General features: G+C 37.4%; 2 non-coding genes across 2 annotated transcripts; both read right to left on the reverse strand.

The window, feature by feature from the left end:
• Positions 1 to 4,046: 4,046 nt before the first annotated feature.
• LOC141422838 (U6 spliceosomal RNA) lies at positions 4,047 to 4,156 on the reverse strand. The gene has a single exon (XR_012447558.1). It is a non-coding gene; the product is annotated as a U6 spliceosomal RNA (small nuclear RNA).
• Positions 4,157 to 19,695: 15,539 nt separating this feature from the next.
• On the reverse strand, positions 19,696 to 19,825 carry LOC141422959 (small nucleolar RNA SNORA51). The gene has a single exon (XR_012447648.1). It is a non-coding gene; the product is annotated as a small nucleolar RNA SNORA51 (small nucleolar RNA).
• Between the last annotated feature and the right edge of the window lie 4,948 nt (positions 19,826 to 24,773).

Genomic DNA, 24,773 nt, shown 5'->3' on the forward strand with positions numbered 1-24,773 from the left:
AAACCATTTCAGTTTCTATAAAAAAGCATTCAGTTGAAGTATTTCAGTGATTATTTTGGAAGCACCCCCTAGCTAATTCTCCAAGTACATTTGTTTTTATGGCTTAACCTATTAGCATTTTTTCCAGCACATGTCAGTATTTCCTGTTGAACATAAATCTGAAGAGAAACACTTAAACTGATTCTTCTTGTAATAATTTCATATTCTTTTAGTCAACCGTTATAAATATTTGATTGTATTGTTCTGCTCTCCTTGTAGTTTTTACGTATAGCACATCTTTTTATGAAATTGAAGTATGTTCTAATGACTATTCTTATTTTTAAGAATTACAAGGATTAATAAGGTGTAGTAATAGGTTATAATATGAGCATTAGCCTACAGAATACAGTTTTATTTAGTGTCATGTTAATCATTACTTTACCAGTAGATGCAGGGAAAAAAATACGTTAACGTAGATGTTGTGCCTCTGTAATAGGGGTCAGTGTATTTTCTGTAAAAAGTAAAAGTCAAAATTACAACAAATTTAGTTTCATAACAAGAAAAACTTTTGAGAAATTAAACTAAACAAAGTTTATTTGAACAAAGGATGATTTAGAAACGGGCAGCCCACACAACTAGAATGAGTTCAGAGAGATCTGCAGTGCCTTGGGAGGCAGAAGGGAGCAGTAAGATCCAGAAACAACTCTGAGCTTGCCTTATTTGTACAGTCATTGAACAGCCTGTGACTAGGTAACACTTAGCTTTTTTGTTGTTACAAAATGTATTCCTATGTTTGGCTTTCTTATGTACTAAGTCTGATTGCAGTATGTTGAGACTGGAGGTAGGGAGGCAGCCTCAGGCCAGTTTTAACAGTCTACATATCTAGGTGGCTTTCTCATTCTGTAAAATAGAATGAATGCTCCCATAAGCTGAGCAGAGGATTTAGGCTGTGTACGTAGAAAAGGTCTGAAGAAAGTAGAAACGTAGAACCTCCTCTTTCAACGTTCCTTTCCTTCTAAGGTAAAAATAAATGGGACTTTCTCATGATACTGGCTCAGGTAAATTTGGCCCCTCTGATTGACTGCTACCAATCTCCTGGCCTTTTTTCTTTTTTGAAAACTGGCCTGTTTCATAGAGAGTTTGATAGCTGATTATGTGGCAGGTAGCATGAAGACTACATTCTGGTTTGGTCTGTTCTGCTTGTGCCCAGAACAAAAAGAGTGACCTCCCATAAACTTTGTTTAACAAAGATAGGCTCCGAGACTAATTGGATGCCTGAAACTCAAAGATGCCCCATGTATGCCTCAATTCTAATATAACCAAATAGGGCTCATTATCTCCTTCCATGCATGTTATCTCCATCAAAGGTATATTTCCTGCCTTCTCTATTTCAAAATTGAACCACTGCTTGCTGCCATCACATGCAGTTTTCAAATACCATCTGTTGTCCTTAAATCTTTAAGTCCATTCTCTTTTATCGTTCCTGCTTCTGGTGTCTTAGTTCAAAAAATAATGACTTGAAATCAACTTATTTTCTGAAACTAGCATTGGAGCCCTTATTTACATTTACCAATCCATTTTCCATCTGTGTTTGTTTAGCTTTACAATGCAAAGGTCATTTATATTCATCTGATAAGAATTTCCCAATGTCTCTGTGTAATGTATAGCTTTTTAATTTAACATAAAAATTATTTCATTTTCAGCCTGCCAGTGCACCTTCTCAAACTCACCTCTCAAAACTTGCCCTTACACACTGTTGCTCCATTTCACTACTTGAACTATGAAACCTCTGTATGTCCTCCCAATGCCTTTAGCATACTATTTTATTAAACTGAAATACCCTCCCCTTTTTTAGTCTAAGGAAATCCACATCATTTTTTAAACGGAAGTTATTTTGAAGTTTTCCTTTAAACACCAGCTTGCTCTCTTCTCTATTTCTACCATAACTACCATATGCTTTTAGTATAAAGAAATGCATAGCCTTGAACAATTGTATTGTATTATATTTGCCTTAGGAGTGGGACACATATTTATCAACTGTGTTTTCTTCAGAGATTAGTACAGTAATAGTACACAGGACAGACTGAAAATACATTTCTTTATTAACTACTGACAGGATGACTTTTTTGTCTGGTCAACTGAGAAACCGTTAAATGCCTACTGTTTATGAATATGTAAACTAGTTGCTAGATGAAGGAAGACTAGAGAGAGGAAGGAACAAAGAAGTAGGAGAACCGCAAATATTAAAATTTCATTTGGAAGAAATTTCTGGTTTTCAAAAATCTTACGGCCCCACGGTGATCACTGGATAAGGATGTGATTATAGATCTCGCTTTAAGTATGGAACCTGCAGTCAAGGTCACCAGGTGTCCATCTCCACAAGGCAGAAGCCTTAGTGCCTGAATCCACATCTTGCAGGCACACCTGTAAATCTTCATTAGAAATTTGACTTGTGGAGCTAATACAGAAGTCTTAAAGCAACAGAGTCTATCATGAGAAGGGGATCGGAAACCAGGGTAAAATTCAGTTAGAGGTGAATCAACATGGGTCATAACACATGTACACGAAAGCGATGCTAGGAATATTTCTGGATAGCTGTCCTTAACTAGCAAAAATACTTTGTCTTCCTTATTATGCTTGTCTCTGTTCTTCACCAAAATTAGTCATACAGGCAGAAAAGGACCTGCCTGGAACTGAGGGAGGAAGGGGGGACAGGGTGGGAGGGGGGGACAGGAGGAAGAAATGACCCAATGTATGCACATGTGAATAAATGAATAATTAAAAAAAAAAAAAAAAAGGAATTTGGCCTTTGCCTAGGCAGTTGCTAGGGGGCTTCAGACAAGCTTCTGTATTCTCCCTTCCCATAACAGGAAGTGTGTTAGGAGTGGGGGAAGAAGGGTAGTTTTTTCACCAGGCACCTCTGCAGGTTTCTTTGCAGATAAAATTTTATCTTTTTATAGGTTACACAACTGTAAAAGAAATTTCAATAACTTAATTTTTGAGTGTTCCAGGTTTTACAGTTCCTACTGTTTTCTCTTCACTTGAAGTATATATCTTGAGCTACTATAATATACTGTCTTCTGCCTCATTTCTTATAATAGCCTCTGTTTGCTACTAAGTGGCTTCTGAATAAAAAGTGCAGTTATATTTCATACTAATTTGAATTAGCAAATTTAAAACAGTGAGAGATGAAAAGTATTATTAACATCTTCCTTTATATTCATAAGTTGAAATAATGAAAACTCCCCCCACCAAATTTTGCTTCTGCTGCTTTAAACAAAAAGTTTGATGTCAGAAAGGCACTTCCATGGCCTAGATTTATGTACACGGAAACTGTTATCTCTTACATCACAGTTATTCTTAAGGAAGAAATCTGCCTGGTGAAGTTTTCAGAAGCCCTTCCCAGAGTGGCTCTCAAGAAGTTTGGATGATTCAGTTCCCCACCGGGGAATCTCTTTTATTTTTGGTACTGATGCAACTAAAAAAGGTACAAGTTACTGACTCCTGTACCAGGAACCATGTTAAGGAGCTACATATTAAATTACGTGTGCTACACCTGTGAGGCAGGTGTTATGAATATTACTTCTGTTTTATAAATAAAAATCTTGTGCTTAGCAAATTTAAGAACTTGTATCCAAGGGATTGTCTTTGGATTTGGAGCTGAAAAAAGATTTGTTTCTCTGTAAGTTCTAAAATTGCTGTTAACCAGTTCTGAATAAAGTATTTGCCCTGCTAGCCTCAATGACTTTAGTTCCATAGGAAGAAGGCAAGTCTTTGCCTCTGGGATCCTGATCTTCCAATGTTGAGTTTGACTGCTTCTTGGTTCCTGGGTTGCTCACCTGTCCTCCATGAGGTAGTTATGGGGCAGGCAGTAAACCTCTCACCTCTACCCTTACTCGGAATTTGAACTGGACCTCTTTCGCCTTTTTCCTTTGCTTGTTTCCTTTGGTGTTGGAGCTTGCTCACATCAATTGAAATTACTGTATAGTTTCCTAAAGGATGCTATGTACACACAACAGTATCTCCAAGTAGTATTTACCTCTCCTTAGGAGTTGTTGATATGACTGTTATTTTTGAATATTCTCTTTACAGATTTGCGTGTCGTCCTTGCTCAGGGGCCATGCTAATCTTTTCTGTATGGTTCCCATTTTAGTCTATGTGCTGTCAGAGTGAGCATGATATCATTAACTATAAAGTGAAAATGGGTGGTTGTGTGTATGTGTGTGTTGAGGGAGGTGGTGTTATTAGGTGTTTGTTTGTTTGTCTGTTTGCGAACCTTTCTCCTCTTTGGGGTTTTAAAGCATAGTAAATCTAATCACAGGGGAAGTTTGGTTCCAGCTCATCTGAGGCATTTCATGTTCTATGATGTAATTTCTCTCCCTAACTCCTTTAATTCAAAAAGGCAGAGAAGCCCCAGAGCAGACAAGAGCCTAAGTATTTTTAGTGTCTTCCAATCTTTGGGAGCAGTTAAGCACCTGGAATGGAGGAAGACAGGTTCATCAGGTATTGGGACTTTCATGTTTCACTCCAGTTACATTTTCTATGTATAAAGGCGTAACCATGATCATAATTTCCTATTAATGAAAAACTTAAATCCCTGCTACATTAGGCACAATCTTTGTGAGATCTTCCTTATTACTTTTCATTAATAATTAATTTTCTGTCACCTCTGCTAAAAGTGAAGTTCTGAAAGGCACTTTCATAGAAGACTGTCAGACGTACAGTAAGCATTCGACTCATTTTCAGTGAATGAATTAAGAGTGAATAATTGGGGCCTTGCTAAAGTAGCTTCTAGATGAATTTAAGGAAAGAAGTGGAGAGCAGTGGGTAGCAGGTGCTCTGGAGGGAGGAGTCTGGAGAGCCTGACTCTGTGTTCAGCTTTGCCCTCAATAGGTGACGTGTAACCTTGGGCAAGTCCCTAAATACCTCGAAAAATCTTTCCCTCTCTGAAGTCTGTGTTCTAATTAAAGTCCTATCCAAGGACTTGATGACATACGCTTTGTCCTCATTTCTGACTAGTTCTGATCGAAGGTTCTTATAGATTCAGTTGATGCAGTTCTAAGATGTGTGCATTTAAACGGTCTAAACCTGATGCCGTTGGTTATAGTTAGCGTATTTCTTCAATGAAATGCTAAGGCCTGTGTTAGATCCTGTTGAATTGGTAACTATTTCAATTTTGGTTTATTTTCTATCAAGTGTCACTTGTTAATTAAAATGATAGCACTTTCTTTTTGTTGTAAATATTCTTCCTGGGGGTTTTTTATAGTCATGTATGTACCTATGTATCTACTTTAAACAACAACTTCACATTGTTCATTCACTAATTAAAGGGCTGTTTTTCTTTGGGGAGGGTTATTGTTATTGGGAGGTTATGCCCAGAAGAGAGGAGTGACAGGACTCACTCTATAGGTCAAAGAAGTCAACTCGGTGATTCCGCCTGCATATGTAGAATCCAAATTACACGTGAGTGGGAACAAGAGGCAAGACAATGTCCCCATTGGGAGTCAGCATTTCCTTATGTTCATTACCACCTGAAATTGCTAAAGACAAGAACAAGTAGAATCCTGCTCTGACAGAGGCCCAAGAGTGTTTGCTCTGAACTTAGGAGGTGAGTTCACTGGGACTCTTGATATTTGCAACTCTCATTTCATGTTTATCCAAGAAGGGCATTCTTAGGGAAAGCTAAACACTTCTGGGCAAAGAAAAAGCAGTCTGTGCTAGTTCATTTTACTAACTCATTTTTCAGCTATTTTGAGGGGAACCCTGTTTCAGATTAATATTTTCCAAATTTATTTGTAAGTTTATAACTGTAAAATATAAAAACTACACTCTGTATCTCAACTCATTCCACACATGCATTCATACATGAATATGTGAGCACACACCCGTATAAAACTGAAATTAATTTTCTTCAGCATAGTGTGTATTCTAACTACAATAGGGCCATCTGATATTTCTGTATTCTATTTCAGTTTTTAAAGAGTTACTCAGTTTCATGACTCTCTAGAAATTTCAGAAAAAACAAGACAACCACTATTATAAATGACTTCAGGATATTCAACAAGAAATTATAGCTTATGACCAGTAGACACTTTATTTACAGAAATCCAAAGATAAAAAATACTGTGCCTGTCCATAAATGGTTGTGGGGTAATGGGGCAGCTAAACGTAAATGCAATGGAATGGAATTGAACCCCTACCTTATACTATATACAAAAATTAACTCAAAATGCTTAGAGGCATCAATGTAAGAGGTAAAACTATTAAAGTCTTAGAAGAAAATATAGACGTAAGTTTTTATCAGCTCTGATTAGGCATTTGTTTCTTAGATAAGAACCTAAACCACAAGCAACAAAAGAAAAATAGACTAATTGGACTTAATTAAAAGCGCGAAGCTTTTGTGATTCAAAGTACTCCATAAAGAAAGTAAAAAAAAAACAACCTGTATCAAATGAGAGATGTGAATTTAGAATACATAAGGAACTCTCGCAACTCAATAATAAACAACCCAGGGCAGAGGGAGTGGCTCATCTGCCTACCAGTAGCACACCTGCCTAGCACGTATGAGGCTGTGAGTTCAAACCCCAGTACTTACAAAAAGAAAGAAAAGGTTTTAAGAAAAAACTAACAACCCAGTTAAAAAGTGGACAAAAGATTAAACAGACATCATAAAATTCAAAATTCTTCAGTGTTCAAGGAAAGAAGCAAGAAAGGGAGCATGAGTCCTTCTTGGGGGATGGGTCTTTGGGTATTTTCAAGGTCCTTTCCAGAAGGAAAGGTGACCTTGGGTGAATTTCCTGTTTTATATAGTGACTCATCACCACAGAATCTCCAAACCTTGGAGGTTGGAGCTGGAAGAGACCTTGATCCAGTTCCTTCACTGAGTAAGGGAAACAAAGTCCCAAGAGGTGTAGTGAACTTCTCAAGACCACGTGTCCAATTTGAAAGAAGCTAGGATTAGGAGAGTTCAAGTCTTAACTCGCTTAAGAATTGTGATTATAAATTTAAGGGAAAAATAGAAGCAGGAGTTAGGATCACAGATTGAGGCCAGCCCAGCAAATAGTTTGAGACCCCATCTCCAAAATAACCAGAACAAAATGAACTGATGGTGGATTCAAGTGATAGAGTGCTTGCTTTGCAAGTGTGAAGTCCTGAGTTCAAACTGAAACCCCAAGTTTCACAAAATACAAGAAAATATGTCCAGAAATTTGACACTTTCCCTTACAAAAAAAAGTGGAGACTAATTTCCTCCTGTTGTATGTGAGCTGGGCTTAGTGACTTTCTTCTAATAAATAGGAATGAAGAAAGTGATAGTGTGACTTCTGAGGTTTGTTTTTAAAAGATGCTTATGGTTTCCCGCTGACTGTCCCTCTCATACTTCTTTTTGTGGGGGAAGCCAAGAAGCCAGTGTGTTACGAAGTTAAGAAGCCTGTGGAGGGGCAGGATGCATGCTTAACGTTCATAAAACCCTTGGTTTGGTCCCTCGCACCAAAACAAAGCCTGTGGAGAGGCCCAAATGGGGAGAAACTAAGGCCTCCTGCCTAACATGAGCAATGGTGTGAGGCCTCCTACTGACAGCAATGTGAACACTCTTGGAAATGGATCATCCAGCCTCAGTTAAGCCTTCAGAGGGTGGCAGCCCAGCCCAAACCTTGACTACAACCTTATGAAAGAGTAAGCATGCTGTTTAGCTTTACCAGGTACTTTTAGATATTTGCAAGTCCATTTTAATCGAATGATCTTATAACTCCTACCACTCATGTAAACCTTACTTCTCTGTCAGTTTTAGGCCTGGTTCTGATCTGAAAACCTGTGGCTGAAAGGGAAAGTTGGTTCACTTCTTAATGATATTTTTTTTCTTGGTGGGGTTTGAACTCAGGGCCTCACACTTGCAAGGCAGGTGCTCTTACCGCTTGAGCCCCTCCACCTTGGCTCACTTCTTTATTCCCTGTTTTGTTGTGTTCCTTTTCCTTGCTCACTAGGCTAAATCTGATGCCTCCATAGGTAGGGGATAGAGTAGAGGAAGGAGGCCAAGTGAGCAGAAGGGTGGTCTTAGTGGACTGGTCTGGCGATAATTTGCCTTTTGGGAATGTACAGTGGTACTGCTGAAATTTGCCTGTACTGACTCATAAGAGCTGATGGCTAAATTACCAGGAATTTTGCAATGGGGTTGTTAAATCCAGCCATCACTAAAAATCAAATTATATATGAACTTATAATTAAATAAACTCAAAGGTAATAAGTACTCGTTACTTTTTAATTATTTGACTATTGTCTCTGTTCTTGTCCTGAGGTTATTTATGTCTAGTGTATCCGCATGGTGAGCATACTCTATGATGGTGTTGTACTGCACATCTTTTTCCAACTCTGTTCAGGATGTCACATTGGCAATCTGAAATTGGCCATACTGGGAGTCAGGAACCATGGAATCATGCTTCAAAACATAGAAACACTACAAATCTGAGTTTTTAAACCATTCAGAGCAACAAATGCAGATCTATGTTTTCATGGAATGTTTCTGCTGGGAAACAGGGATCTTATTTTGTTTATCTGGCTACTTAAAAATTTTCTAAGTATTTCTTTGTTAAGGGTACCATACCCCTCTAGGCAGCCCTACTGGATAGAATTCCTGTTAAGAAACCTAAAATGGCTCCCTTCCTATGGTGTCCATTTCTGGACAATGAGAAATTCATCTTGATTTGTCCTGCTTAGAAGTACAGGTCATCGTTGCCATCAGAGTTCCCTTTCCTTATTTTCTGTCAGAGCAGCAAGCCTCCTGTGGCTCCCAGATCCTCTCACCCCCAACCTCAGGTACCAACTCTGTATCCTTAAACTCAAGGGAATACATACTAAGGTCTTTGAATGCTCTTTTGAGGTATCCACCTCCCCGCTTCCTTGGCCTTAGAAATGGGGGGAGAGCACAGTTCCCAAATCCCTATAAAAATGCTGATAGGCTAGTCATATCACAAGATGACTCTTCCCAAAATTCATACTCGCCTATCTCTACAACCCCTTTCATGGATTCTTCATCTACTCATACAGCCTAGTTATGAATGTTGTGCTGATGGTAAAACTAGATTGGCACACTTGCTTTGTAAGTCTCACATGGATAGTCTAATACCTCCTCTTAGACCATAACTGCCTTTGCTACCTATGTTTTTGTGTGCTTTGTGGCCCAAAGCAAGACACAACAGGAAGAGTCACAAATGACAACCTGTTGCATATATCATGGCCCCAGTCCTTTTTTTTTTTTTTTCCAATTTTTCTCTTTTGGGGCAAGAAGCAATCCAGGCTGTACTTGGACCACGTGGGTGTAGAAAAAGTTCCAGGGACTATCAGGCATAGGCTGGATTATTCTTTTAGGGACTACAAGCAGATAAGCGCTCAGGTGTTGATCCAATGAGAACAGAGCCAAGGTTGTACCGGGTAGTATCAGGAAAAGAGTGTATGGAGATGAGTGAACAAGTTAGGAGCTGAGGAGACAACAGCATGTTGGCAAATGGGAGTGGCTGAAAATGAGTTCCTCATTTCTATACTTTAGTTTTCTGACATGAGCCAGTCAGCTGGCTTATGGCCGGATCAGCTGCTTGAAGGCAAGAGGTAGACATGGACAGTGTTATTTTAAATTGCTCAAGAACCAATCAGATAGGCCTCATACTTTCTTGTCCAATTATGATTCCAATAAAAGATCAAAAAGGAAGTGACACTCAAGCCAGAGTATTTTCAACATAAGTATTGATTCTTCTTTTCTGAAGTCTTCTCTATATGTCTACAGGAAGAACTTGTGCCCTGAGAACTCTGGTTCATGTCCTCAAGCCATCACAATGAATAGGTATCAATCATGCACTGCTTAGAGATGCCTGTTGTATAGATGTTTGGAACTTGTACTCAAATCGCTGCTGCTATCTTGCTCCTCTAACTTGCTCATAAATCCCATGAAGTCTAGGGTCTGATTTTGCATATAATAATACTTAATACCTTAGCTATCTCAGTACTTCTCAAGTTTATGACTTCTACTATAGCATAGGATTTACTCCATAAAATACAGTAAGCTTCTAATTCAAAATAAGTCTTTCATACACAGTACAAACGTTTTGAAAATTGTGAATCTCAATCCATTTAACTATGTCTTGGAAAAAAAACAAATGAACAAATATTTATCAAGCCGATTGTGTGCCCAGCATCCTTGTAAGTATGACAGAGATATGAAGTTATACAGTAGACGTGGGAGAGACTGATTGAGAACACAGGCAATAGCTAGAGTACATATGAAAACAGAACTGTGACCCATAACATGTGCACCAACCAGACCAGAAAGGTAACAACATCTGCAGCAGTCAACCCAAAATGGCCAGAACGTGACCAAAAATTGCCAGTCTCCCTAGTTGTTCCATTTCCAACTTAAAGTAGGGAAAGCCAAATATGCCTCCCTAACCAAACACTTAGCTTTGTAATTTGCCTCTGGCTTACCTCCAGTCAGGGATGAAGGGCATACCCTGATCTTTTTCTTTGTTCCACTATAAAACTTTTGCATTGCCCTGTTTGCCCTTGAGTCACTGCCCAATTCAAGTGATGGTGACTGTCTGTCTTACTATAGCAAGCCCTGACTACAAACCCTGGGGCATTGGTTCCCAGATGCTCCTTGCAAACCCAAAGTACCACATATAAAAATGGTATGCTATTTGCACATAACCCATATATATCTTCCCATATGCTCTGAATTATCTCTAGATAGTACCTAATACAAAGTAAATACTATGTAAGTCATTTTTACACTGCAATTTTTTCCTTGATTATTTTCAGTCTGCAGTTGGTTGCATCCATGGATACAGAACCCATAGAAATAGAGACGGTAAATTCCCTTTGTTCGTTCACATTTGGATTTTCATTTATTCCCATATTTGGAATTTACAGACTTCTTACAGATGAATTAACTTAGAAACGCCAAAGACTCATAGCATAATCCTTTGTAATTTACTAGGGCTTGGATTTAAATTATAATCTTTGAGACCGGTATACTGGAGAGTTAGGTAGTGCCAGCCCTGTACATACACTTGAACTTTTGTGTTTATATTCACATGGTGGCATATGTACTTTGGGGGAGACTTAGAGTCTTTATCCTTTATGACTTTTGTAGAATAGCTACCAAACTAGTAAATAAATCCTCAGTTTAGGATGTTCAGGAAATTATATCATGCTCTAAACTTGAGTCTCTTTCCTTATCTTGAAATTAGAAAAATCTTATGAGAAATGAAATTAAGTGAGTCACATTTAAATTTTATAGGTATTGCAAGTGATTAAATAGATGAGGCAAAATACACATATGTAAATAACATTTATTCCCTTATTTATGAGGAAAAACGTAGAAGCATATAGCTATTGAAATCTTGAGGGGGAAACAGCTTAAAACCTGAGAAGTAGACAGAATAGCTGTTTTTTCTTATAAGAAAATATATTTCAGAGAATCTTATCAATTGTAACCAACAGAGATTGAAAAAATATGGAGTGGTGACAGTTAGATAAAGCCCCTTGGTCCCACCTCCCCCTGGCATCCATGTTTTCCCTGGCTGGAATGACTGGCATTCTGCATATTCCTTTTAGTCAAGCTGCCTAGAGTCCTTGTAGTCCTGAGAAGGGAAAATCTGTGGCCTTGATTTCATTCGTAAATATGTTTAAGTGTTTTCATTTGCAGTAGCAGTCACATAGTGCACATACTGTCTGTGCCTTCCATGAAATATAATCCTGACCATGTTACTAGATAAATTATATCTTAATACTCCTTGGATTTTAGAACGATACATAATTCAGTTACAAAGACTACATCTGGTAATATAGGGAGAAGTTTGATATATCATCATTGGGTACTTATACTACTTAACCTGACTTTCTTACAACAGTGTAGAAAATTGTGATCTTAAATATAAGTTGTGTATTTACTTCTTTTGGCAGCCCTGTTAGAAAGAGTGAGATAGATTAAATGACCTTTCTTTGCTTCCTTTTTTAGATGAGTCTTCATATATCTCTCTTCCTCCTCCTTATTCTAAGGCTGATCTTACTTCATTTCCCTGAGAAAATACAAGCAATTAAAACAGAACTTTCTCACTCCAAGTTCATTAATTCACCAGTCTATGAATCTAGAACTAACCGTTTTACCTTCCTTTTACTAGAATTGAAGAGCAAACTAAGTTTTCTCTTACCAAAGATCAATCCTGCCATTTCATACAAATTGCAACTTCTCTCACTGTTTAAAGATTAGTCTCATGCCATTATCTTTATTCTTTGAAATCACTAATGCCTTCTTTTCTCTAGATCTTTCCCCTCAGCATTCAGATGTAGTAAAAATGATGTAAAACAACTTTCTTCAACTCCATTTTTTCCCAACCACCACATCATTTTTCCCTTTCCAGAATAAAAATCCTCATGAAGGATGTATTCTTCTCCCATTTTTTCCCCTTCTGTCTTGATCCCACTTCCATGGGTTGTACATAATTCTACTCACCTACACCCACTGGCAATTTCACCAGTGACGTCTATTCGCCTAGTTAGTAAGTTACTGACCTCAGCACACAACTGATAGTTCTCTACTCTTTGAATACCTTTTTTAATCAAGCACCACTTTCTTGGACTTTTGCCCAGACCATACTTTGCATTTTCCTCCGGTTATTTTGTTGCCACTCTCCTCATTTTGCCAGTAACTTTGCATGATTCAGAACTCAGTCTTCTATCTTCTTTTTCCTTGTTGATTCTGTAGGTCCAATTGTTGTATATCATGTCTTTAAAACACACCCTGTTCCACGGCTTTGAAATATATTAAGAGACTGAGACTTCTAAATTTTTATCAGCCATTCTGATCTCTCTGCTAAACCCTAGACTCAGATTCAACTGTATGTTCAATATCTCCCTTTGAGTATTTAACAGAAATGCCAAATTCTGTAGGTTCCCAAATGGTCTCTTTATTATCTCCCATAACCATGTTCTTTCTTCAGTATTCCCTGTGTTGGTCAATATCACCTTCTTTCATACAATTTTTCATGCCAAACCACCGGAGTCATCCTTGACACCACTATTTCCCTCAAACTCTTTTGTTTCTACTCTTAAATTCATTCTGAATTGGACTAGATTATCTAAAGAGCAGCCTCATCCACATACTTAATGCTTTTCCTTATCTTCATAGAATTTGTCCCTGCTAAACAGTATGAAGTAATGCTTGCTTACTTTGCTTATTGTCTGCATTGCCAACTAAAAATGTAAGCTGTATGGAAGCAGAAATTTTGTTAGTTTTGTAAACTGCTTTTGTCTGTAACTTCTAGAGGCGAGCCTGACAGCCACTACTCAAGCTCTATAAATAGTTGTTGAATAAATAAATGAATATGTAAATGAGGTGGCAGTATTTTTTTTTTTTGAAGCCAAATTAAATGTGCCTTCTCTAAGGACCAATATTTTGAACATGAACTATCTTATGAGTAGGGTTACTTAGAAACAATTTTCAATTAAGTCAAAATATCTGTGTCATTTTACACTCAGATATTACCAAGTATAATAGCTCATAGGTGAATATGTATGAGTTGGGGAAATGTGTTCCTATAAGTAAAGGAGCTCCGGCTGACAACAAAAAGGTGCCTGGGAGATTCTATAGTAGCCATTGACCGTCACTCTGTAACTAAAATGAATCAGCCATTCCTGGAGTTTCTGCTAATTGAAATACTCATTCAGTAACCTAAAATTTCAGTGAATTATTCTCTGAAATTTACTTGTTATGAATTAAATTTATTTAATCATTTTCCTAATTATAATCCGAGTATATTATTTCATTATACTCATTGAAAGATATACTTTTTAAAATTAGAATATCGGAGAAATACCCCTAAAATCATTGGCAAGTTCGTATTGAAATATTCATCCAAGCTTCATTCATTTATTGAATGCTTAACCAGATGTCAAGGGAAGCCTTCAGATAATAAATGACATAGCTTCTTGGTCTGCCGAGCCATCTGTCTAAGAAATAGGGAAATTGTGCTGCTAATTAGTAAAATAAGATGTCTTTACTTTCATTTTCATGGCATGATATTATTGATTTTTGTTCTTATAAAAATGAGTTTTCAATCTTCTTCCTGAGAATGCATTTCATTGTTTTTCAATTATAACATTTAAAATTGGAATATCCCTTAAAACAATGAACCAGTATTTCACTAGGAAGGTGTAAATAGAAAACTGATTAAATTGGTTATGGTTATGGCAGATTCAGGTTTTTCCATAGTTTACTAGAGTGAGTTTTTCAATATCAAAGTAAGATTGTGAAATACTTTTAAGCACTGGGCAGTTTTGCCAGTATTGAACTCATCACCTTCCCTTAAAACTGACTTGGCTTTCTTTCCTTCCTGTTTATTTTAATGGCATCATCATTCTCCCCAAAACCTAAATCTGAAATTCATGTGAATTTTTAGTCACTATTATTAAATCAAATTATGACAGATTATGAATCATTTGACTTTCTCTTTCCTGGTGGTCTGCTTCTTTGAGTCTTTGCAAGTTAATGGAATGTATATTTTTCATTGCAATAATTATCCAATTCATTGTAAAACCCAGCTACAAAAATCAATTAATTTTGTCAAATAAGCATTTTGCACTTTGAACAGTCTCAGGGGAATCTTAGAACTTCTTCACAGTCCAGCGTCTCTCCAAAGAATGTTACGGTTTTCTTAAGCTTACTGACTCCTAGCTAGCTAAGAAAGATTGTCTAAATGTGCACTTCATAGAAAGCTTTGCAGCAAAGGAACTTTCAAAAGTTGTTCATTCTGAGTGAGAGGCACTGACACTGAAGGTTCCTTTCATTATCAGGTGAAGACATTAAGCACTGTCATTAGTGTCATTGTATATTTGTTAACCTGATAACATAACCTTCCGAGACTGTTCTCTAAGTGAGAAATTTATGATCTCACAGGTTCAAAAGTGCCAAGGTCACCTGCAAAATGACAAAGCTAGGAGCATAGAAGAGAGGCATAGTGAACCTCTGGATGAGGGATTGGCAAGGGGAAGTTTAATATAGTCTCATGATAGATTGAAAAATGCAGGGTGGAAGCCAACTGCCTAACTTGGCCCAGATGCAGTCAGATGACAAGGTTGCATTAAGCATAAAGGCTGTACAATTCTACTGGTGCTTCTAAGAGAGTTTGTTTTTGTGGAAGTGGTCTTATAATGCTTTTTTCTGTAGTGGGCTTTGAACACATTGCCTCCTGTTTGCCATGCAGGTGATCTAGCCATGCTTCCAGACCTATCTCAACAGTTTTGAGGTTTCTTTGTTGGTTTATACTCACCCGGACAGTCCAAGATAGTCTCTTGCATCCATTGGTAAGAAAATGTTGGGCTAGACCTATGATCTCATTGAGGCCATTTGTTTGTTTCTTTGTTGTTGTTTGCATTGCTGTTTTTGTTGATTTCATTAAGCCAAAATGCTTTGTGTCTTCTTGAAGGTAGAAGTTTCTTACAGAATCCAATAGCTTGGTTGAGGTACTTTTTGGAGGGATAAGAGTTTCATTGGGAAACTAGAATTCATTGGGATGCATTCTAGACATGGTGTTTTAAGTTTGTGAGGGACGATTCAAAACCATCTCCACTGGAGAGCTCTTCTACCTGATGGAAACATGAGGAACATGATATCCCTACTCCCACCGAAATGATAAGGACCACTAAATAACAGTGCTTTGAAACTTTAGGTTTATTTAATTACAATAGTCAGTGTGTTTGCATTTGTTTTGACTTAGCTTGCAATATTCAACATTAGTTGAATTTTTACCACATTTAGAAAAATTTCTGGATACTAAGTCATTTGCTAGATTCCCTTCATGATTTAAATTTTTATTTTGTTAGTAAGCTAGCAATAAATTCATAACACATTGTGAAATGAAGAAAAGGAACTAGACTCTACAAGAAAGAGGAAAGAAATATGGGTTGAACAGTAAGAAAGATGCCTTGAGGAAGTTAAATATAAGCCCAAAATTGAAGAAAAGCAGGGACCAACCAAATAGAAGAATTAGAAGTCAGAGAGTTTAAAGTTTCTGTCACTTAGAAGCTCTGGAACTCTGGGACACACATCTGTTGCCTTAAAGAAAATTAGATATTTTGAGAAAAGCATTACCATCATTTAATATGCAAAATTCTTGAGCACATTCCAAAGGTTATCTTGACATTTTTTACCACCCATGGTTGTTCTGAGCCTGGAGGGAGTGTGATCCTCAAATATTGTTTAAAAGTCAAGTATTTGCCTTCACATGGAGGGGTCTACAGTTTTTGGATGAGTGGTCATTTGGCAACACTTTGAGGAATTGGATTTTGAGAAGGCCAAATGGGTACGATTTTTGTTCTACCAAATAAGAATTTTCATGAATTCCTGGACTTCCATGGTGTTTGTTGCTATCTCCCCTTTTGCATTCTTGATTCTACTAATTTGGGTTTTTTCTCTCCTCATTTCAGTCAGGTTTGCCAAGGGTCCATCAATCTTGTTTATTTTTTCAAAGAACCAACTTTCTGTTTCATTAATTCTCTGTATGGTTTTTTTGGTTTCTAGTTCGTTGATTTCAGGTCTTATTTTTATTATTTCTCTCCTTCTATTTCTTTTGGGATTTGCTTGTTCTTGTTTTTCTAGGCGTTTGAGATGTATCATTAGGTCATTGATTTGGGATCTTTCAGTCTTTTTAATATATGCACTCATGGCTATAAACTTTCCTCTCAGGACTGCCTTTGCAGTGTGCCATAGGTTCCGGTAGGTTGTGTTTTCATTTTCATTGACTCCCAGGAACTTTTTAATTTCCTCTTTTATTTCATCAATGGCTCCGAACTGTGATCCTCCTGATCTCAGTCTCCCAATTAGCTAGGATTATAGGAGCCTGGTTCAAGATATTATTTATGTATGAGGAATACTACCTCTAAGGATATCTTATAGAGACCTAAAATGTTTGCACAGTTATTTCAGAGAATATTTTATAAGTGTGATTCTAACAATCCTGTGTAGTGGATGGAACAGAGATTGTTATCTTTATTATATTGAGGATGAAACTGAGGTATAGCAAGAATAAGTATCTTCTCAAGGTCGCATGACTACGATTTCTAATTCTTTCTCTCATTTTCCTTCTTCAGTGTAATGTAGAATCATTGTAGGAAGGAGGATCTTCTGTACAGGGCGGTGGTGCTGGGTTGGGGAAGAGAGTTGATATATTCAAATACAATACCAACTTGGTAGTTTTGGATATTTGGTCATATAATTCGTAATGTAAATGTTAGTGGCCTGGCCTCCATTGCTTTTATGCATAAATAGAGCAACAAGAATCAGATTATGTAGAGTTACAGACTAGTCAATGTTTGCAGTGAATGTAAGACTAAGTGGTGATACACCAGAGAAACTGAAAACACTATGTACACTTTGACCACTCTGATATCATGCAATGCTTGTTTTCATTTAGTAACTCATCTGAGTTGTGGTTGGATTTCAGATTTTGCAAGTGGCAGGTCTATCAGAAAGGAAAATCCTAGTCATGCCATTGTGCCTTAAGGAAAAATGTGGTTATTAAAGCATGTTAATTGTTAATTGAAAAATAGTTGACTGTATTCTTGGAAGGAGTGACCAATGAAAGTCTTTTAAGCTTTTAAACCACATCACCAAGTACCCAGTTGAGGTGTGGACTGTAGTAGGTACTGAAAGCACTTTATAGACTGATAAAATGACTGACGGTATTTCAAATGTATCTGTAAATTCAAATTTTGTGTGTGTGTGTGTGTGTGTATAAATAGATAGATAGATACTCACATTTTCAACCTAAGGCATGCAAATGTTCTCCTTCAATTTTCAAATATCTGAGTACCTGACCATAATAGGAATCTATTTTTCTGTCAATGTTTAATGTCAGTAAAAATGTATTTCACACCCACATCCAATATGTAGTACTAGAGGTATTTCTCATGCCCTTGTTTTTCACATTCCATAGCTTTTGCCTAAAAGACAGTTCAATCTTTAATTTTTTAACTGTGTTTTCATAGAAAATGTCAAACATGTATGAAAATAGAAATAATGGAATGAACCCCTAAGTACCTATTGTTCAACCAAGCTATAATGAATTCTCAGTTAATTTTGTTTTATATTTTCATTTATGTTCCTATCCCCCTCCTACACCAAATATTTTGAAGTAAATCCTAGACATTGTATTTTTTCATCTCTAAATACTTTAGTTAGTACATACCTCTAGAAGAAATCTCTATTTCTCCTTTTTTTGTGTTACTAGGGATTGAATTTAGGGCTTACCACTTAAGCCATGCCCCCAGTCCTTTTGCTTTTAGTTTGTTTTTCAGATAGGGTCTCACTCTTTTGTCCTGGTTAGTTTAGAACCATGATCCTCCTGAATTACAGGCCTGTGCTGCCCTCCCCAGCCCTATCCCCCCAGAGGTATCTCCTTAAAAAACCCTGAAGGAGATTATAGATGACCTCTCATTTTTCACTCTTGTCTCTGAGAGGTAGCATCTACTTCGCCTTACCTTGGACTGCATCTGACCAGAGTCACCTGCTTAATTAGTATAATGATCCGAAAGTGTTGCCCTGGCACTGCCATAGTTAGATCTTAAGAAGCTTTGAAACTTCAATCTGGACCTCTTAGTACATATTCTGAGAGTTCTGAGATGTCATATAAGATGTCTGATGGCCCAGAACCCCTGGGCTGAACAGGTCAATGTGACTGCTCTGGTTAGAAGTTTCAGTGGAATCCTGCTGACTAGTTTTCCTCTCCAAGGTACCATGCATGTAAAGAAGACCATCCTGGACTTCCTACTTCTGCCATGTGCCAAGTGAACACCACCAAGTGGCTTCCATTGATGCCATGTGATGCAGAAAACTCACTCAGCTGAGTTCTGTTCTAAGTGTTGGCCCACAAAATCATGAAATTTAATTGTGTCCCGCTTTAAGTCACTGTGTTTTGGGGCTATTTATTATGCTTCAACCACAAAAGCCTTGTCACTCTTAAAACAATCACCAGTAATTTTCTAAAATATCAAATATCCTGTGTTCAAATCCCAAATAATCTTTAAGTGTCCCTTATTTATTTATTTATTTGTGACAGAATCTTACATGCAACTCAGGCTGGCCATGAATTTGTGATCCTTCTGCTTCACATTCTTCAGTGCTGGGCTTACAGGTGTGCTCCACCACACACAGCTACAAATATCCTTTATTCTCATTTTTAAAAAATTATTTTGTTTTAATTGGTATCTAAGTAAATTCCATTGGTAGTAATTAATTTTTATATTTCTCTCTCAAGTCTTTCAATCTATTGGTTTTCTGTACTCCTTCTGCCATCTTCAAATTATTTGTGTAAAAAACTGGTCCATTTGTTCTCAGAGTTTCCCATTATCTGTATTTTAATATCATTTTATATATTCTCCTATTACCTGCCATTCCTGTAAGTTAGAAAGTAGATCTAGAGGCTTGGTCTGTGTCAAGTTTGGTTTTTCTTTTTTTGGCAAGACTAGTTCATAAGTGCTATTGCACAATTCTATCAGAAGGCATATCACGTCAAGTTGCTTCTTGTTTTGTGATTTTTAACAGCCATTGAGAATTATTGCCTTGCAAAATAGAGATATCACTTAGCTGTTACTATACAAGATCAAAGTACCTCAGCAGCATACAGTAGCAAGTACTTTGCTCGTTTCCCCCAACCACCACCACACACACATACCCCATGTGTCTGCATTCACAATAAGGTCCAGGCGCCAGGCCTGGGGCTGAGGTGTGTATGGGGTAGGTTTATTTTGCCTCCTTCTATACAGACTGAGTAAGAACACAGCCTGTTAGAAGTAGCAGGAGGCCGTTAGTTCACTTATTTATCATTACTCTCACTTCATTTCTTCAACACAGCAAGTCATATGGCAAATCCAAAGTCAAGAGGTGGCAAAGTACTGCTGCCTCCAGTGGGTGGTGGGCAGTCAACCTCCAGGCTGAAATGCCTATGCATAGGCAATGACAAGACTTTACCTAGCAGGTCTCATGGAGGGAAGCTGCCAGTGCATCCCAATCTCTGCAGGGAGGTACACTAAAGGACTCATACTCCTCAGGCTAGCCATGTTCCCATGTATTAGCCCAGGACCTCCCTTTAGAGGTCTCTTTACTAGTGGCCTCAGCTGAGGTCTTCCCAGGTGCATCTTCCAGAATTCACTTTTTGTGGACCTCGGCTGAGGCATTCTTCTGCACTTTGTTATACTTTTGTACTCTGAGCCCTTCCCTTTATCTCTCCTTCTTGCTCCTGGGTCTATAAAAAAGGAGGAGCCTTTCATCCAGAGCTCCCTAGCAGCAAGATTTCTTGTCTGCACTTGCATCTATCTGACCCTAATCTGGTGTTGTTCCATGGGAAATCTGAAACACTAGGACAGGTGCCTTTCTCTTTTGCCTCTTGGTGGCATAAGAAAATGCCAGTGAATGCATAAGGCTAAATTGTTGCTTTCAGTTTAGGTTGAGTCCTAATTGACTATCATAAGCCTAGTGGCTCAGCAGGATGGTATTGCAAAGTCACATAGAAAGTGGATACGAGAAGGGGTGAAGAATTGAGTCAATACCAGTCTATCAGAGTGAGAACCCACTATTATTTTTCCTTTATTAATAAACTAGAGTATTTCTATAAAAGGAAATTAGTCAATTTTTCTAGTCAGCTAATACTTAGAATTTTAGAAAGGTGACAAGTGACTCTCATTGGATTTTTAAAATATTAATTTATGCATTTTAAATATACTTAATGTATTCAATCTGTTTTACTTACTGTCCTGATTATTGCCTAAGTTCTCCCATCTTTTACCAGTATAACTCATGAAGTTGCTCCTGAATCTTTTTAACATAGCCACAGTTGTCTTTCATAGCTTCCTTTTTTCTGGTAGTCAGGATATGCCTGACCTGAAATGAAGCATTTGGCACATTAATTTTTTAAGATATAGAAAGATCTGGTGATAGATGGTGAATTTGTTTTTTAATATGTCTGAAGAGAATTTACTTTTAGTTGTTGAAAGCTTAAGTAATTTTGTTACCAGGAAAAAAAATATGTATAAAAACATGTTTCAAACATTCAGATTAGTTAGTATGGTGGTATTGTTTCCACTGAATTTAAGAAGAAAATCCAAGTCATTTTTGGAGGAAGCTGACTTCAGAGGGAGAAAATTCCATGTTAGCATACATTCCTCTTCAGTCTTGAAGTGGGGGCTACCAGTGTGACATCCTGCCATCCATACCAAGGACCAAAATTCATCTTTGGCTTTAATAAAGCTTCATGACAATAACTACCTCCCATAGTTGTATGTATTTAATTCATTACTCAACTAAATTCAGCAAGTACTGGGTGAGTTCTTGGCATTGAGTAAAAGCAACCAGCTAAGCTATGTATGAAATGCAGAAGAAAAAGATGAGAAAAAATAAACTCCTTGCTTATGGGAAAACAAGTTAAATTTAGAAACAATTAGATTATGACCCAGGATAATACATAGTTATTGGTTTAAACAAGTGATGCTAATACTTAGTGCTGTAGGTTTTGAGAGAGAGAGACGAATTAGCTTAGTATGGGCAGAAGATGATTTATTGAGGAGTTAATCCTTGATTCAAACCCTGATGACCGCATGTTGTTTCCATGGGCAAGAACTAGGAACACATGAGCAGTGACAAAGATAGTGGTAACAATGACATGAGGATGGTGGGGACACCAGCCCCCTTGGAGTAGAGAGAGGCTTCTGGCTGGGAGTACATGGGATGGAATCAGTTTCTTGGCACATTTCACCACCATGCTGAGGAGATTAGATTTCAGTAAAGCATCTGTCCTGTTCGTCTCACCTGCCAAGGTGTTTGCTGTTAACCTCCAGCTAGAATATTTATTTCTGGAAATGGCAGTATGATTAATGTTGGAAATGACTAACAGAGTTTGGAGTGGGAAAAGCAAGACATGCAGAACAGAAATTGAAATGGATGGCAATAAAATGGAGATAGTAAACTCAGAGAGGGTGTCTATTCATTTACTGAATGGAATTTTTATCAGTGTATATTAATTGTGTCTATGAAGTGTATATTAAGAGGTTGCACTATAGCGTTTCACACATGTATACATTGTGGATTCATCAGATTAGCCCTCTCTATTGCTGTTTCTTTTCCCCATCCCCCTTTCTCCTATTTTTTTGACAGCTTTTAGTGGGTTGCCTTGTGCCATGTTCATACATAGACACAATATGTTTTGGTATTGCTTCCTATCATTTATTAAACAAATATTTATTGAGTACCTCAATGTTCAATGCATGTGCCAGGTACTGAGATAGTGAACACTGTATCCTAAGAACCTGTTAATAGTCTGAATAATTGAAGAAGAATCAATAACTTGATGTAATAACTTAGTAATTAAATCCTTAAGAGTGTAATTTCAGATGTGGTGATAGTCCGAGAGAAGATTTTTTTATCACAGCTTTTCCTATCATCTGAAATAATTTCAGACACCTACTCAGCCACCAATGCATAATGCCTAAACTAAAATGTAAATTGATTTCCTCCATACTGTTCATCTCTCTCTGTGCCTTCTCATATTCCCAGATTGCAAAAGCTCATAGGAGGATAAAGGAGAAGTAATGACAAGAGTTCTGGTTGTAGATAATGGGTCCAGTGTACTAATGGTAGGCCAGCTTCTCTGGAGCAGGGCCTTCCTTAAGGAAAATTGTCAGAGAGCCTGGGCAATGCAGTCAGTTCATCAATAAGTGGCACGTGATTTCCTTCTCTGCTTTGCGCACTGATCTAGGCACTGGAAATGCATACAGAAGAAGTTTCTGCATCCATGGAGTTGATGATATTCTTGTGGAAAAACATGCATACACTATGCTTTCAGTTAGTGGTAAGTACTATGAAAAAAAGTATATCATGAGGAAGACTGGTAGAAATGTGTGTGTGTGTGTGTGTGTGTGTGTGTGTGTGTGTGTCTAGGGATGAGGGAGGTTATTTTAATTGAGTGGATTAGGGAAGACCTCTGTAGAGAAATAATGTTGAAATGCTGCAGAAATAGTGTAGGAAAATAGACCAGCCAGTGGAAAGGCTTAAGACAGGAAGGGCTAGGAACAGTGAAGGGGAAGCATGAAGCTGTGAATGACCGGAATATTTCCAGCTTGGGTTAAGTGGTAAGAAAGGTGGCTCGGCCAAGACAGGTTCAATGGAAATATGTATTATTTGTTATGATGTGGATTGCAGGATGGTTTTGAGAATTGGATAGACATGCTCTGATTCCTATTTTGAGAACTTTTTAGATGCAATTTGGAAAATGATCTATAGAGAACAAGAGTGGAATCAGATCCATCAGGAGGTAGGTTAACAGTCACATGAGAGGTGATGGCAGTTTGGATTACAGTGTGGGGGTAGAAGTGAAAAGTAGCCAGACTTGAGGTATTTTAAAGTTGGAGTGGTAGAACTTGTTGATGAACTTGAGTCTGAAGACAAGTTAAAGAAGGGTGATCTCCTCGATCTGATGGTGACTGGCAGGCCCATGTATTGAAATCATTAAAGAATGGTAAAAGAAGGGATTTGGCACTCGCTTAATAGTTGTTGAATGAAGGAATGAATCAAATAAATAACAGCATTAAAAACCTGAGGTGGTGAGCAGGATAAATTGTCTACTTTGTCAATATTATGAGACAGTATGTATATAACAGTCTGAAGTCAGTTTAAGTCATGGAGTTTCTAGGCTTTCAAAATTTGTGGACTAGACATCTTTGAATAAATACAGTGCTGAATAAACAGGAGCGATGTAGAAGAAAAAAAAATTAAACTCATTCGAAGAGAATTAGCACCAGTCTTGAACTTCAAAATATTTTCAGGGCTTGAAGTAGGGGATAGAAAAAAGAAAACTAGGCATTTTCCTCTAAAACCCCTCTAGCAGCCCTGCTTTTACCTGGGTCATGTTCCTCCATTGACCGACTACTTTAGAAGTTCAAGGGAGAATGGGCAAGGGATGTTTCATTTTTTTCTTGACAGTGTAGAAATAATCAATTGGACACCATGCCTTTAGCTGGAGCAGGGAACTAAAAAAATCTCTCGGAGTTTTACAGGCTGCCATCAAAATGTAACTTTGGCATTTGGCATATGGTGTCTGATAAGAAAATCACAGCTTTCATTAATTGGCTTGCTTTCATCTTACACATGAACCTTGATGTAGCTTCACAAGTAAATCATGTTTATAGATGATGGCAAAGGTGTAATTTCCATTCCTATACTTTCCCTCTAGACTCTAATTGTTAGCATTCTGCCTTATTTGCTTTATCTCTTTATAGCTCTCCTATATAAATATCCATACACATGTCCTATTATTGCATTATGAGTTGTTGAACTGTTGAGGAGGAAGTTGAAGTTAGTATAACTTTCTCCTTTCCTGATATAACTCCTAGCAGCAAAGATTCTCTTATAAAACCCTGGAACTTGAACAAGTTCAGTAAATTTAACTTGGATACCATGTTACCATCTAATGCTCAGTCCTCATTAAAGATCTACCAATTGTTTCAAAAATATTCCTTTCTAAACATTTTATATATTAATGTTAACTGATAAAAATTGTCATATATTTATAATAGTGTCATATGTTTATCATGTATGTGTTTTGAAATATGTGTATGTCATGTAATGGCTAAATTGAACTAATTAACATACGCATTACTTTGCATACCATTTCCTTTTTTTTTCTTCATTTGTGTACGTAAAACAAGTTTTATTTATCTAAAGTTTACAGAAAGAGATCCCAGCAGCATTGTCCAATGACAGA

This window comes from Castor canadensis, chromosome 4 (genome assembly GCF_047511655.1).
Source record: "Castor canadensis chromosome 4, mCasCan1.hap1v2, whole genome shotgun sequence".
In the NCBI taxonomy this organism is placed as follows: domain Eukaryota; kingdom Metazoa; phylum Chordata; class Mammalia; order Rodentia; family Castoridae; genus Castor; species Castor canadensis.